The sequence below is a fragment of the Hirundo rustica genome, chromosome 17, assembly GCF_015227805.2.
Source record: "Hirundo rustica isolate bHirRus1 chromosome 17, bHirRus1.pri.v3, whole genome shotgun sequence".
Taxonomy (NCBI): Eukaryota; Metazoa; Chordata; class Aves; order Passeriformes; family Hirundinidae; genus Hirundo; species Hirundo rustica.
The window spans coordinates 1864720-1881189 of record NC_053466.1 but is presented as its reverse complement, the minus strand read 5'-3'; the positions used below and the strand labels follow the sequence as shown (position 1 = coordinate 1881189).

The 16470-nt window shown below is 46.5% G+C and overlaps 1 protein-coding gene across 1 annotated transcript in view; it reads right to left on the bottom strand.

Annotated features, from left to right (window-relative positions):
- NCOR2 (nuclear receptor corepressor 2) overlaps positions 1 to 15570 on the bottom strand; it is a 186024-nt gene extending 170454 nt beyond the window's left edge. The window contains 1 exon segment of the mRNA XM_058422874.1: positions 15465 to 15570. The gene's annotated coding sequence lies outside the window, so the exon portion shown is untranslated.
- Between the last annotated feature and the right edge of the window lie 900 nt (positions 15571 to 16470).

Sequence of the window (16470 nt, the reverse complement as noted above, 5' to 3'; positions counted from 1 at the left end):
ACCTTGCTCAACCTGCACTCGAGAGGTTCGACTCATTGTCCACTTGAGCATCCCTCAGCAGCAGCTGCTGACCTGAGCAGAAGTGCCATCAATTGGATATTAAGCAGTTTTAATTTCTCTGTTTGTACTGGTTTGACTGAATTTGCCTTTAAATCAGGTCTGCTTAAACTGGAGCTGGTCTCCTGCTGCGATTCAGAGATCCCATTACACAGCTCATCCCAGCTGCCAGCTCTGTACAGCTCAAGCAAATGGAAAGTTGAGCAGTTCATGGAAAAAACAAAATAGGCTTTTACGCACAAAGAAGTCAGATTTTAAAAAGCCTGCCTTCTATAACCTTGTGTACAGAATTTACCTCTAGGTTCTGGTACTTGGTTAAATAAAGGTAAGGACAGGTTGGATGGGGGGGTTTGAACAATCTGATCTAGTGGAAGGTATGGCAGGCAGGGGGCTGGAACTAGATGATCTTTTAGGTCATTTCAAACCCCACCCATCCTTAGATTCTAGGAAAATCCAGAATACAGCACACTTCTGGACACAGAGGGCTCTGCCAGAGCTGCTCCCAGGGACGGTGTCCACAGACACCAGGCAGAAGCAAGGGAGCAGACTGTACTTCTGTACCTTAAACACGCCAAGAACTATCTGTAACAAGGTACTTTATATTTCATGTGTTGAAGTATTATTTCTGTCAACTAAATTGGTGTTACAGGTCCACAGCCTGTTTTATTAGCTAGATGCTAATGCAGCTACAATACATCAGGTCCCATTTTAAAAGTTGCAAATAGTTTATAAAGGCTTAATCAATCATTAAATGGGTGTTTGAATAAATGGCTAAATCAATCATTATAAGCCTTAGCTCTAAGTAAGCTATTGGACTTTGTAATAATCTGCAATATCTCCAGCTGAGATTCCCACACCTACGTACAGGACCCCATCACGTTACAGACCTGAAGAACAGAACATGCTATCTGTCATTTCTTAACTATTTGTGCACAGGCTTTAATGTAAATATAGACCACGTATTGCCACATTCCACATAGGTGTTGTTAAAAATACAGATGAAACATTGCAGAGCACTAGAAAGCAGTCCTTTGGGATGGCACTGGAGAATATTTAATAAAGGCAAAAGCTGCAGGCTAATTTCCCCTGGGAGTTCCCATTTAGAGCCTGTCACAGTGAGAATCCATCACAGACAGCACTGATTCACCCACATCAGAGACAAAAAAACCTCTCTTCCTTCCCCAGTGCCAGTCACCAGGATATCACCTTTGGTAAATGAAGGAGCATCTCTTGCAGAGCGCTGCCAAGCACACACCTCTCCTCCCTGTGGGCATCTAGCAGTGGCAGTGGGATGGAGAGGGATGGAGCAGAGCTCTTCCCCAGTGCCAGAGCCATGAGTTCCCACCCCAGCCCCTCTCACGAACCTGCCTGAGAAGGGTTGTGATCAAGCTCTTGTGTTTGATCCTCCTGTAATTCATGCCAGGTAACCTTTGTAAATGCTGCTTGGCAATCCCAAAGAGCAAGAGATGCAGTTTAACACGTAGACTGATACATTAAAGTCACTCACACCCTGCAGCACCACTGTTCTCTCTGGCACACCAACCCAAAGGTTAGTTATCAGCAGGTATTCAAATTTCAAAGCAAAACAGTTAAACTTTAAACCATTTAAAGTCTGTATCACACCCATGTGTGCTAAGCAGAGAAGGGAAAGGCATCCTGTCCAATGGTTTAAAAAGATTTCAGGTCACTGTCCCTTATGCAATGAGAGTTACTCAGCTGGATAAGATCAGCCATTAAGCAGGATTACAAATGTATCTTCCCTCGGCAGTGTGATCTTCTGCTAATAATCGTATCATGAAAAATAACATAGAAAATGTTTAAAGAATTGCCCTTTGAGTCACTAGCAAGGCACAAAATGATCACATCACAAAAGGCAAAATCTTGTCTTTTACCTGCAAGGATGCTGCAAAGCACTGAGGTGGGCACAGAGGCAGAAAACAAAACACCATAGGCCTGGCACCAAGAGCGTCACGAGAAAACTCTGGCAGCGCTGAGACCCTGCAAATCAAACCCGTGGGGCTCAGCTGGGAGGGAAGATGAGAAGCATCACCAGCAGGCTCACCCCAAGAAGCTGGGATTTGATACATTCTGCTTCTGATGGCACCTTTCTGTAACTGACATCTGGGCAGTGCCTTCCTGCCCCAGGACATAAAAAAAATAAAATATATAGACACAATCTAAGACATCCCTGGAGAGAATTAAGGCAATTTTTACAGTCTCACTCCCAGCCCCAGCCAGGTGCTGCCTTCGCTCGGTGCAGAGCAAAGGCAGCTCCAGGATCAGTGCTGGCCAACAACTGCCCGACACCTCCCAGGGTGGGAACATCCCACTTTCCATCACCAACTGCACTGACACTTCCATCTCATCCCACTAATCACTGCACCAGGGAACACTGGACTACTCCAGCAATGACATCATTGGCAGATTTGATTACAGTGCTGATTACATCATCACCCACAAGAGATTCCGCAGCTTTCCAAATGGCACCGGCAGCTTCTAAATAGCTTAAAGCCACGGAGGATGCATAAATTTCAGAAGTCTCAGGTTGTAAGTTTAACGGCAGAACTTTCAACACTATCTTTTGGAAATATCCGTGCATGGACAAAGTATTTTCACATGCCGTTGCTCATGTCAGTGAGCCAGCACATGCTTAGGAGAATATTTTGGTTCCTGGAAAAGTCCCACGCACGGTGAGTGAAGGACTCTGCATGAGCGCAACCAGAAGAACGTCACCGCCGGTCGCGGGGCAACAGGCAACCCCAGATTTGCCAAGAGCACGATAAGGAATGTGTGCGCTGAACCATCTCTCTCCAGGGTGGGAAAAATACTTCAAAAAGCCTATTTAAATGACTTTCAGCAGAAGATAACGAAGTTTAATAACAGGAACTCAAATGAGAGGCAAGCGCCCGTTACAGGATCTGGCACTGTGAGTCCAGGAGCGTGAGAAGGACAATGTTTTGCTGTCCCCATGCCACACACCAGCATTAGCTCTGTCACGGGGTGCTGCTGCTTGCTCAGCCTTCCCTCCTCTGCGTGGACTATTTGCAGAAACAGCATTAAAGCAACCATCAAGCAGATGCTTAAAAAATGCAGAATGACGTTCAAATGACATCTATCCATAAATCAGCCCAAACCACAAACATCTGAAGAAGATTTTCACTTAATCCAATTTACTGTAATCTCTCTCTTTAGTTAAAATGACAGAAATGTCAAATTGGGACTTTACTCCTCTGTCAAAGCATCTCATGGTGAAAAAGGAAAATAAGCAGGCTCTCGCATGCAGCACCACTTATTAGGTTAGAAATGTCAAAACTGTACTTCGATTCTCACTATTAGCAGTCACATCCACATGCTGTGCCCTTCTGTTTCACTTCATTTCCCCCAAAAGTGAGCACACAGCATATGCTCCGTGCCAAGCACCATCCAGGCAGTACCACAAGCTTCCCATTTTTTGCTCCTGATGACCCTTGCGCTCATCCCAGTGTGGGAGCACGCAGACCCTCCCAGGGCATCTCAGATCACACAGAAACAGTCTTATTTGCCATCAGAGCTCTCAGGGGGACTGTGTTCTGCAGCTTCCAAAAAAATAAAACTATGATCCAAGCCTGCTCAACAGACCAACCTCAAATCGCTTTCCCCTATCTCCCTACTTTAATTAGCAAATGGGGTTCTGCCCGGGAGTTAAGCACGTGTGTGTCCACATACATATTTCCACGTGTGAGAGTGCGTATCGTTCTCCCCAGTGGTCACAAAAAATGAAGCCATTATCCAAGAGTCCAGGAAAGAAAAATACCTACTGTCAGGAGTGGGGTCTTCATGCATTATTTAACGAGAACTCTGTTGGCAAAACTGGTGTTGTTTTTATATAAAAGCTAATAGAAATTGTACCTCCAGGTGTCAAAACACTGATGGTAATTCCTGCTGCCTCAGACATCTTGATGTTTCAATTTTAGCAGTATGAGGAGCCTGCAGGGAATCCAAGAGGGTAAAGTGCTTGTACTCAAAGAGAAGCAGAGAGAAGGAGAGCCTTTTTATTTCTTTATAAAGGGCTCAGGGGAACAGTTCTACTCACTGGAATTATCAGATCTGGTTCCCCTGCTCCTTCCCTTCCTTGAAAGAGGAAAGAGCAAGATAGGCTAACAAGGAGTGATTGTATTGTATCAACAGGGGAAAAAAAAATCCATGAGGCTGCTAAGGAGAAGGGAAAAGACAAAGAATTGGTGAACAGAAGATATCGCTGGGGTGCAGCAGCACAAGAACAGCTGGAAGTAACAGGATGCTTCAATGATCTCCAGGGAACAGAGAAGCTGCAATGCAAGAACAATTTTAATATAGGCTGGGTTTTATTAAGTTTGTGCCTAAAAGCACAGTGACATGTAGGAACCTCTCTCACTAAGTTCCACCTGCACTTCTTCAGCCCACCACACCACCACAGAGCAATGACAGGGCTATGAAACAGTAAAAGACACATCAAAAATCCTCTCCCTGAGCAGCCCAGAATGTACAGCCAACTCCAGCCAAAATCAGAGCCACAGCCAAGGCACCAGGCAGTAAATTAGCTCTGATACTTCAATCATCAATTATGGCACCTATGAAATAGCGGTTTCAGACCAATGCTGCACCTGAAAACCACAGACAATGCCGGCCACTGTCCCCAAGTACCCCAACGGAAGTTGTGGGGAGGAGGGTACAGCTCCCAAATCCACCCTCCTGGGCTGCAGTGTGTAGGAAAGCCCCAGGGACCCCCTCATGGTCTGGGCAGTCCTGTTTCTGTATCACTTCCACCCTGGGATGGCGGGGGGGACAGACAAAAAGAAAACAATAGCTCAGGAATCCACACACAGCTCAGCATGGAGTTCAAGGGAAAAGAAAAACAGCTTCTCCAGGCAGCCACTCAGCCAGGGACACAAAGGTCTTAGAGAGATCCTTCATTGGGTCACGAACTTTCGCAACCCCATTGCAAAAAACAGCGCTGAGGAAATTCCCGAGAAAAAGTAAATGGACACAAGAGCAAGCTCAGACAAGGAATGCCAGGATTGCTGCGGGTCCCATTTCACCAAAGCACATGCCCAGTCTCCTTCCACCTGGCAGCCCACAAAACAGCACGAGCACACCATGGAGATGCATCCAAAGCACCCCAGATCCTGCGCCCTTGTAGCTGGAGCAGAGCAGGGATATGGGGCAGTGAGCAGGGCACTCCCCTCCCGCACGGATCTGATCCTGGAAGATCTTCTCAGAGATCTGTTCCAGGCCCCCTCCCCACGCTGTCTGCCCAGGTATCACTTACGGCTGACTAACGTTTCAGGGATGGGCGGCCATCACTCCCACCCGCTCCGGCAGAGTCATTTGTTGCCTCCTTGCTCCTCCAGCCATGTCTCACAGTGCGTGGTATAAACTTTAAGAGGCAATGACCTCATCGGAGCTGGGAAGAGGGAGGCGGGGAAATTGGCTACTTGCCACCTTCTCATTTTTCACATAAGAAAAATAATTTATGAGTGAAAGCCCATTTTATTCATGTGAAAAAAAAAAAAAAAATCCTACTGAAAGCAGCAGGTCTGCCTTGGAGCGCATCACTCGTACAGCAGCTCCTGGAGCAGCACCCAGCTGGGGTGACGCAGAGAGGGACCTCCAGCACTCCCTGTACCCCCTGCTCCAAGGAACAAACCCCCAGACACCTCACTGATCCACCAACCCCACAGAACACACCAGGCTATGGTGCAAGCATCCCTCCCGTCTCCGTTAGGGCTGGCTTCCGTTAAGGCACAGGGAGGGACTTCCAGCTCTAATTTGTAACTCCTCCAAAAGGGCAATTAAGCAGCCAAACCGTAGCTGTGACTGAGATTTCAGCTCAGCTCTCTGTGATGAGGCCATCAGACAGGGCTCTGCAGTGAGCAGTAACTCCAAGGCATGCCATTAATTCTGCCCAGACATGTATCACACCCCACTCCAGAACGCACACGGAGCATGTGTGCGGTGCTCTGCAGACACAGGATACACAGATCCTGCATACTCACACATTTTATATGCTCGTATTACTTATGTTATAGATTCACACATACATTACTCATAGCTCTTACGAACAGAACATACAGTTCATCTTGGCGTGAATCCCAGAGAAAGGGGAAAAAAAAAACCACCCAAAAACCCCTGCAGTAACAAATCCAACTTGCATTGAATCCAACAGCATCTGTGGTAGGAGTCAGAGCAGTATTATGGATCATTAAATGATTGAATTATTTTGTGTAACACACCCATAACACCAGGCAAACCTGCTGTTTCAAGGGACATTTCCCCACTGAAAGCATGTCACCATTCTTCCAAGTTTTTGCCTGTAACTGTGGGAAACAGTGGAAAAAGCAGTTTATTTCTGCAGTGTGCATTCAACAAGCTGTTGTGTACATCAGTTCCACTGAGGCATCCCTGTGTTTCAAGACAGGGCCTCGATACGCTCATATGGGACTACAGCTGTCACTAAAACGTGCTGGATCTCTGAGTCACAAGTGTTGGACATCACTGGAGTCCATCCTCGGGAGCAGTCTGGCACAGCAGTAGGGATATTTCATCTGTGCACACCATACAACAGTGGCAAGAAGGCAGATTAGCATGTGCTGAGAAGGTAACTCCTTAGAAGGATGCTGTGCAGTGAAAGAAAACTTTTTTAAAAAAATCACAGCACACTGCAGCTTCTATACACCTTTGTAACCTCTGCAAGCAAGTTTGCAGCATATCAAAGCATTCTTCTTCATCCCCTCCAAAAATGGGCTTTGTTCACTCTTTGGAGCTTTACACCCAATGTCAGAGAGATTTAAAAAGCCACAGCTGCACGATTCTCATTTAGTGAAGGAGAACTGAGCACGATGAGGAGCAGCAAGGCTCAGCCCAGCTCCGACTGCCCCAGCACAGCCCTCCCGTCCCACCGCAGCATCCCTGTCCCTGCTGCCACCTTCCAGCCCAGCTAAAGCCCCATCCCACCACCTCTCCGGCAATCCCCACCCCCCTAGAAGTGCCTTCCCCAGGATTATAGCATCACGACCCTCAGAACCAGCAGAACCACCCGTTCTCAAAGTTCTGCAGGGGAGTTCACCAGCAGTAACTCCCTGCATGTGACAGCCAGCACCAGAACAGCAGCTGCAAACTCTCACTGGCCTGACCGAAGTCAAAACGCACCGAGCGCTGCTCTTCAGGCAAACCCAAATTACAGCATCATCTGCTGACTGCTCCCGGGATGAACAAACCCACGTTAATTACAGGCTAAACTTTGCAATTCACCTGTCAAAAGCACAAAACATCAGCAAAACTGCTTTGATCCCACTGATAAATCCCCTCTTCCAGCCGACCGAGCGATGTGCGAGACCAAAACGTCCGGGGGAAAAGAAAACCAACCAAACAAACAAACAAAAAAATCTCTAAACTTTTTCTCTCCTTTTTCCTTGTTGCTACCCGCCCCCTAAAATTACATTCTCCCCGCCAAGGAGGGCTGGAGGGATAAAAATCACCTCAGAAAGCAGCAGGGGCTCGCAAAACCTCGCACTTCACCTCCACCGGCGAGCAGCCGGGCAGCCGCAGGAGTGTGTGCTCAGCCTCCAGCATTAAACACTGTTTCTGTGTCGCCGGGCCAAGTCCCAGTTTTTCAAAGCAACTTCTTTCTGCTGTGGCCTAGTTTAGTTCTTCACACAAAACGCCACCAAAACAAAAGCCGCCCAGCCAGCCGGGGAAGGGAAGTGGGGGGTACTTACCTAGCAGCATCCCCACATCACCTCCTGCATCTTTAGCAGCCACCCTCTTAACTTCAAAATAAATAAATAAAGCGAGGCCACACAGCCTTAAAACCAATCTGGAAATGAAATGGAAAGCCTGTAATTATTTCTCAATGCTCCTGCCAGTCTCAGCCTATAAACACAGTGGATTACATAAGTCCACCCCTCCTGTTTTGAAGCCAAAAGTATGAGCTTTTCCTCCAGCTCTGGCAGCAAGTAATAATTCCTCGTCGGCATGGCAACGCTGGCTGGCTTCCAGCAGACAATGGGCGAGTTGAAATACTGCTACGGCCTTTTTATAGCTTAGCTCTGAAAAACCTCTAAAATATTAGCTATCTGATGGCTAACCCAACCTGACAACCTCTCCTCCTTTAACCGTTTCCTTCCTGCACCGCCAGCAGGCATTGCCCAGATGAACGGCCCAGGGTCACCGGCCAGTGGAGCAGGGGATGCTCCTCTTCCCAGGGACAGCACGCAGGAACCGTTTCCCATCTACTGGATTTGTTGATCTGTCACAGACACAGCATCTGCAGTAAGTGCCACAACCCCGTCTGGGCTTTTCCGGGTTTATTTCAGTCTGTTACTCAGCAGGTACATTTGCTCTGCTCGTTGGCTCCACCGAGCTGCGTGCCAGGTTCTCCTCCAGCTCGCCTGGCCTGAGAGAAAACAGACCACAAACTAACACTTTGTGCTTGTGGTTCTGCCACCGCCCTCCCGGGCGAGCCTGGTGGGGCTCCAGGTGTGATATGCAGAGCTGCAGGGAACTGAGATGCTTTACAAACCCTCTGTCATCAAATACTGGGAGAATCCATGCATCCTTTTGGGTTAGCATTGCAGGGATGTTCTGGAGAACCAGCTGCACTGGAGATGCCCTGTGCCCCTGTGGCAGTGTAGGGCAATCTGCCCCTACAGTTGGGGCTTATTCTAAAGCTGAAGGAGTTAAAAGCAGTAACACATCTCTGCAACACTGAGAAACAGCAGCAAAACTCAGAAGAGAAAAAGACACTCAAGCCATCATTAATGTCAGTGGTGTAGGAAGACTGATGAAGTTAAGGAGCCTTATGATAGAGTTTCAACCAAATCCTACAGAAATGAGCAGCTCACACACACACAGAGCAGCCCCCAAGATGATGTGAAGTTAATAATTACCCTGACTATACACACACTCTGTCCAGGATGACCCCACCACCTCCAGACCCTGGCACAGACCTTGACCACCTGAAGGCCAGCAGGTCCCAGTTACATTTACACCTCTGAGCAAGAGCTCAGTGAGTGCCACTGCTGTGTGCTGGCTCACTGCAGCCCTGAGGAAAACTCACCCCAAGGGCTGGGAGATCCTCTGCAATTTGTTGAATTTTGCAAGTTTGCAAATAAGCAAAGAAAACAATAGAAATTAAAGGGAAAACTGAAAAACAGCAGAGCCAAGGCCACCACAAACAACACAGCTCCATTCTCAATGCTCAGCTCTTAAAACAGCGTTGCCAGTGTTCACAACCCAGCTCCATTTCTGGCAAGAACACTGGGAAATCCAAAGGCTCCTGCTCTGCACTGGTGGCTCCCCATGGCCAGCCTTCTGCACACAGCAGCCCACTGCCCCCGTGATCTCCAGGAAAGGCTTGAATGCACAACCCCTGGGAGCCTTTAACACTCAAAACCAGAAGGCAAACAAACAAACAAAAAAAGAACATTTCTTTTTAAATCTCATTAAGTTGCAGAGCATGATTATGATTTTCTAATGTGTAGAGGTGATAACACTGCTTGGAGCTCTAGTTCAATTAATTATTTTATGGGAATAAACATACCAGGAGAGACTAAATGAAAACCATAAAGGTTCCTTGGTACACGTCAGGCTCACAGCTGCTCAGCCTTTGATACAAGGCTACAATTCCTAATGCCACAGAAGAGCCTAATTCCCAGAGTAAAAGAAAAAAAAAAAAGAGTCAAGCAATCATCTTAGCACAAACCAGGATGCAGCACACCCTGGCAGATGCTGGTTCCTATACCAAAGTGTGCAAGATGGCCAAGAGCAGCAGCTGTTGCTGCTGATAATTAAATACCCGTTGTGCTACCACAAAGCCAAGCAGAGCCACACACAAGGGGGGAGAAGACCAGACCTGGCATGGAGCATCTACCTGAATCCCATGAGCTTAGAATGGGCTGAAATTAAGAGGTGCCAACTCAGGGTCACATGACTGGAACACTTGTGTTTTCTAGGAGAGAATAATAATTTAGTCTCTTTTTAACGGCAAATTTTCTGGGTTTCAACCCAGTAAAGTTATAGGCGAACAAGCCACAGAGAACCCTAAGAACTTCCCTGGGGATGGGACCTAGCCCTGCTCTGCTGAATGGCACACGCTCCTCTATTCCAGTGACACCTCAGCGTGTCTCAGGACACCTTCCTGAGCAGGCTGCATTTGATCCTGATCTCCTGCCCCTTCCCCCAAAACCTCCATCCCAATTTGCTATGGCCAAGATGACATCTAAGAACAAAACAGCCTCTCCCCAGCCTGAAGAAAAACCCCAAAGTATTAGGGAAAACCAAAGCTGATATTTCCTCATGAGTGTAACACGCCGCATGCAGAGTGCCTGCAAAGACAGCACCTTGAGGTGGGCATCAGGAGTCACAAGGAAGAGAAAACAGTAAAGTCAGGGCTAAAACATCTGGAGAAACCTTACTGCTCTTACACAGACTAACATCTGTTCTCTGGGTAAGGAACACCCAGCCCCACAGATGGATGATGCAAGATGAGGAATAACAACTACAAAACCCTGCTGAAACTTTAAAATGGCATCACACTACACACGCTCTTCCAGCTTAAACCCTTAATTAAACAGACTATTCTTTACGGTGCTGGAGCCACTCCAAACTCCCATTGTTAAATTTAAAATAAAACCCCACAACCCCACAGCATCTGTGAGACATTAGAACATTCAATACCGACTTCTTTATTCAGCTTCAAGACATCATTTAATAATTTTTCCCTTCAAACCCCAAATCTAAGGATTTAAAGAAAATAACCACCAGCAACTCTTACAGAATGTTGTTTGTTTTTTAATGAACCTCCTGCAATAATACCCTTGACCTTTAACAATTCCAGGCCGATTAAGTGTGTGCTTGATCATGTACAGCCTCTGGACAGACTGCATAGCCAGGGCACATTCAGAGCTGGGTGTCAGGATGAAGCAGGCTCTGTAGCTTGGAATCCAGCTCCAAACACAATCCACTCATGCACAGGGACAGAACAAGAAGGCAGATTTGACCACAGAAAATCACTGGGAGCACAAGAAAAATACGTTAGAAAATCAATTTTGTTCACTGCTAATAAAGCTGGAAACACAAGTGAGAACCTCGTTGTTCTAATCTCCACTATTCCAAGGTGGGTCTACACTTCTCCTGCTCTCCCTGGAGAAGGAGCCACTTGCAGCTCCTGTACCACCCCTCAGGTGGTTCCCATGGCCTGGAAAGCACATGTTCAGCCATGATGACTTTCCTGACAGGACCAGGAGAAGAACTTGGGCTGAATGCCAGCCTCTGCAAAGTCATGGGGAACCTCAATTCACCCGTTCACTGCAGGGAGAGCAGGATTACAAGCTGAAATATCACCCGCTAGCAACCCCTGAAAACATGATGGCAGGCCATGACAAACCTCCAGGTTTCCATACAGCTCCTGTAACTTTAACACCTCTGCTGATATTCCTCCTCTAACCAGTTTCACAGCCTCTGAAATAGTCTGAGGTGTCAGAGCAGATGACCCAAAGATCAACAATGTGCCCAAGGTGCACCTTGGCTCCACGAGCAGCCTGCCCAGGTAGGGGTAGCAGATCAGGGACTGGTTCCCAGCAGCAAAGAGCCAGCCTACACACCAGAGTCAACTGCACAGGCACTTTGATCTCTCTTCAGGTGATAGCATCTTTCCTGGGCCACATTCTTCGGCACTCCTGCCTGCTGGCTCACAGCAACTCTGCTGTGCCAAAAACATAAGAAGGGCAGCAAGGTTTGCAGAAAATCCCAGTAAGTTCTCTCCAGCAGTTCCCACAGTTAATTAAACTGTTCAATCACGCATGCTTTAAAGTCCATGAAATTAAAAAAAAAAAAAAAACAAAAAACAAAACAACAACAACAAAACCCCAAAGAAATACAAGAGCTGGACAATTGGTGGAAGCAGGTTTGTTTGATCAACTCTCGTCCACCTGCCAAGCAATTCTGTGGCCACAGTAAAAAAAAATCTTCCAGGCAATTCAGTCCTGTGTGCCAATCCTACCCTGCAGCTCCAAGTCTCCTACACCCACAGCTGCATGGCCAGGGCTAAACCACCCCCCTGCTCCACAAGCCAGAGCCTCCAAAAAACACACCCATCCCAGGTACAGCTCCACACTGGGCACACCTGCCCCTACAGAGGAGCTGCAGCAGAGAAAAAGCTTTGCAAGGGCCAAGCCACATCCTTCAGCACAGGCTCCAACGTCAGAAAATTCTGTTAACACAGGCAAAACAAAGGAAGCATGTGGCACGTATGTAGGAACCAAAGGATGTTGGATGAGGAACACAAAGAAGGGAGGAGGTGGAAAAAGACGACTCATTCAGGCATCTGTGCAAAAGCTGGCATTTCTAGGCAATGCCTCTCCAACTGGATCAAGAAGTCCAGTAGCAGAGTATATCCTGTAGACAGCACAGAAAGGAAAAAAATAAACAAATCAGAGCAGGGAAGCAGCTCATCACGTCTTTTAGTGAAACCAAGTGGAAGGGAATAAAAACCAAATCAAGAATCCGATCCCAAGCCATGCTTTGCTCAATTTCTGTAAGTTCTGTAAGCCATGTCCTTGCCAAAGGCACTGCCTAGGCAATTAAAAGAAAATATTTTAAAGTATCAAAACTAGACCTCTGAAAGGTGTAACACTACAGTGTGCAGAGCCCTGAGGATCTTCCTAACGCTTTGGAGAGAGCTGCAGACATCTCAGAGGCCACAGGGACAAACGGATCCTGAAAGCAAAGCAAGAGCATGGCGAAGATACTCAACGGCTAAGTTACAAAACAGAGCAAATCCCTGAAAGACCAAAAATACCAGCTAGCTCAGACTGGATGTGGAACCAGGAGGAAAGATCAGCGGAAACACAAATCACTCTTGTGCAAGCCAAAAAGTCAGGTAGAAATTGGAGGACAAGGGTTCAGCCACCAACAGAAGTCACGGGGGCTTTGAAACATGGCTGGAACCCATGTAAAGAAATATTCTGTCACAGAAAAAAACCAAAAAAACAAAAACAAAACAAAAAAAAACACCCACCCACCCAAAAAAACCCCAAACCAAAAAAAAAAATAAAAACCACCCAAAAAAACAACACCATCACAAAGTCCAAATAAAATTCTCAACAAGGGGAACAAGGGGGCTGTACCCAGGCCACGCAACTCAGCTGCTTCCCAAACACACACCTCTGTTATCTGTTTATTCTCAGCTGGAGCTTCCCCTCCAGGTCCGCCTCCTCCCTCCTTTCACTTACAAACTGATATACCATTTAAGATCTCTTATCTGCTGGCTCTGCCCACTGCATCCTCAGCATTTAAAATAAGCTGTGACAAGCACTGGGTAAACCCGGGCACTGAATACTGCAGAGCCGAGTTGCTGAGGGGTATTGCACACTAAGTCATATGCTTCAATATTTTGTCCCCAAGAACTCGGCCAATCCATTTAGCAATGGAGCAGGACTCTAATAATAGACACAAGGATACACAGGAGATAAATGTACACAAGACAAAAATAAATCCCAGCCTTGTTATAATTTTAATACGGGAGCTAAACTGGGAAACGATAAATGAAGACTGTTTCCACAATTGAGTCAAGAGGAAAATTTAACTCCCAACAGCCCAAGAGTGAACACAGACATTCAAAACCGGATGGGAATTTTCAGGAAGTTGGAAGAGCATTAATCCTAAAATAAGTTTTTCATTATTTCAAACTACACCAAAAAACCCAACACTTTAAACACTTTTAAACAACTGTGCATGTTCTCGGTTATCAAGTTGTGGGGCCACCATCCATATCAAAAAGTTGCTCTCAGCTCTCTCTAAGTGGTGTAACTCCACAGCAGCTCATTTTAATCTCAGTCAGCAATCTCAAACTGAAGTTCTAATACGCTCATATACATCTATAAACTCCTACATATATTTCTCCTTTATGAGTTTTAGCCTGTCTTCACTCTACATGGTTAACCACGCTCCCCCACAGCCCTGCCTTCGCTTTAGAAAACAACCTCTGGTGTTTATGAGATTAACTATTTCCCTATGGAAATTATCTGAGGGATAACGCTTCCCTTCCCACAGGAATACGCAGAAGAGCCTCAAAGATTTCACAACCTTAAGCCCTGTGTCATCATGAGTTATACTTCTGCATACACAAACATCTCCTGTGTGATCAAACGAGGAGGCAGAGCAGGGGCTGTGGGCCAGTGTGATGCTCTGATCCAACCCCTGGCCAGACGTCTCCAGCCCAGGGTTTCACCCAGCAGCTCTCAGACACCCCCCAAGCCTCCAGACAGAGGAAACCACCATATTCTGCAGCAATCTGCCCCAGCATTCACCACCCTAAGCTGTCCATCCAGCCCCTCCTATGTGTGACCGTGTTCACAGCTCCTCAAAACGAGCTCCAGCTCTGCACAGCGGTGGCTTTGTGACTGGGACTCTCAAAGGGCAGCTGAAGGGGGATCCCAAACAGTCCCGGTACTTCTCCCATCTGATTCCCCCAAGCCCTGGCTTTGCAGCTCAACGTGCATAGGATCATCACCCAGGAGTGATGCGAGATAACCCAGAGGAGATCTTCAACCACATTCAAGCCCATCCTCTGCTGAATGACAGCTGCTTGGCCCTCCCCACCTCCCTCACCAGCCATCCCTGCCCGTGGCTTCAAAGCTCACTAAAAGGTCTAGCTGAGCATCCTTCTTCAGAAGACTGCAAGGAAATCCATATTGGTAGTGGAGTAATGCATGTTTATCTCTGCTCAAACCATCGTACTAAAAAGGAGAAAACAGTCATGTTCCAGATGGGAGAGACTTTTTATAGCAAGCCATGGATATCTGGCACGCTTTACTGAAGGTCTTTCATCATGCACACAAGGTATAATGCTATCTAGTAATCTGAGGAAACATCCATGGGATTTTCAACCTCCTCTAGAAATTGAGATTCAACAGGAAACCACAAATACACCACGCAATTAATTTTTCTTTACCAAATGTTTCCAGTCATGTCGCAATTTTAACAGTAAGCAAACTATTTGGGTTCCTTCCAGTTCTTGTGCAACAATGTTCCTCATTTTTCATTTTATTTTTTAAAGAATCTGGCTGAGATTTTTTTTTTTTTTAGAGGAGAGCTTAAAACAAGTTAGGAAGGCAGTGTGAATAGATCATACTCCCCCCGTTAAATACTTACACCACCACCCCCCCAAAGTTTCCATACCACATAGCAGAGGTTTTGTACAAACAAAGTAAAGACTTTTCCCAGCTAAAAATACAGCAAGCAGCCTAAGAAATAAGAGCAGAACAACACATCTACCGACACAGGCAACGCTGAGCTATCTGAGCCACATAAATAAAAGTCTCATTCAAACATTCCCCCACTCCCCTCCCAACACCATTCCAGGAGAACAAAGAAACATTAAGTCTTACTTTCCTGGTGTATATTTGATCAGACCTTCTGTTAACACAATATGACAACAGCAATGAAGGGAAGAATATCACAGCTAAACAACCGTCTACCATTCCCCTTCCTTCTGCCGAGTCCGTGCTGACGCAACGATGGAGCAGCTGCTGTCTGTTTTTAAACAGCTCCATATTTCATAAGAAGCTGCTGATTTCTGAAAGGACAGAAAACTCAGCCAACGGCTTACAAAATAAGAACCAAATTAAAGCAATTCAGGACACACTATTTAAACATCGTGTCCATTTGCTCAGCCTCCCTCCAGCCCACCACCGCAGCTGAAACTCCTAAGACACGTCTGTCCTCTGTCTCAGCCTGCTCCGTTATCACCACAAGCACAACTTTTAAGTATTCATCTAGCACAGAGGACAATGGAAAATCCCTCCCACAGCTCTAGATAAAACAAATGCTTGAAATATGGAAGAAAACAAACTTGTGTCCAGCTTGATGCAATCACAGAAAGTACTTCACCAGATTAACGTAACCCTTCCCCCTAGCTGTGTGTTCTGCTGCTGGGGGATACTTTATCAACAATAAACAGACATTTGGGATGGAGAGACTCTCCTTGAAGGACACAGCCAGATGTATCAAACTTTGGAAAACTCACCCAAAAATATATTTAGCTATTGATATTAATTTACATTTAATCAGGGATGTACCAGGTGTCAGGGAAGCCCCTCATCACCACTAAAATTCCACATTTGGGTCTTATTAAAAATCTACATCAGAGCATACAGGTCACTGCGTATTATGACCTCCAAAGACAGAAGCTTACAGCTTTTCTGTTGTGACTCTGCAGCTCTCACTGTGGCTGTTAAAAGCAGTGGGTTACACCAGGCGAGTCCCTCCCGAGGGGCTCCAGACGCCCGCTGTCTCCTTTCTAGTTAATAGCTGCTGTAAGAATGCTGCTTTTTTGGCTGTTTGTGTCATGTTGATTAGCTTAGATAAGGGCGTGGGGAAGGAGCAGGGAGAAGA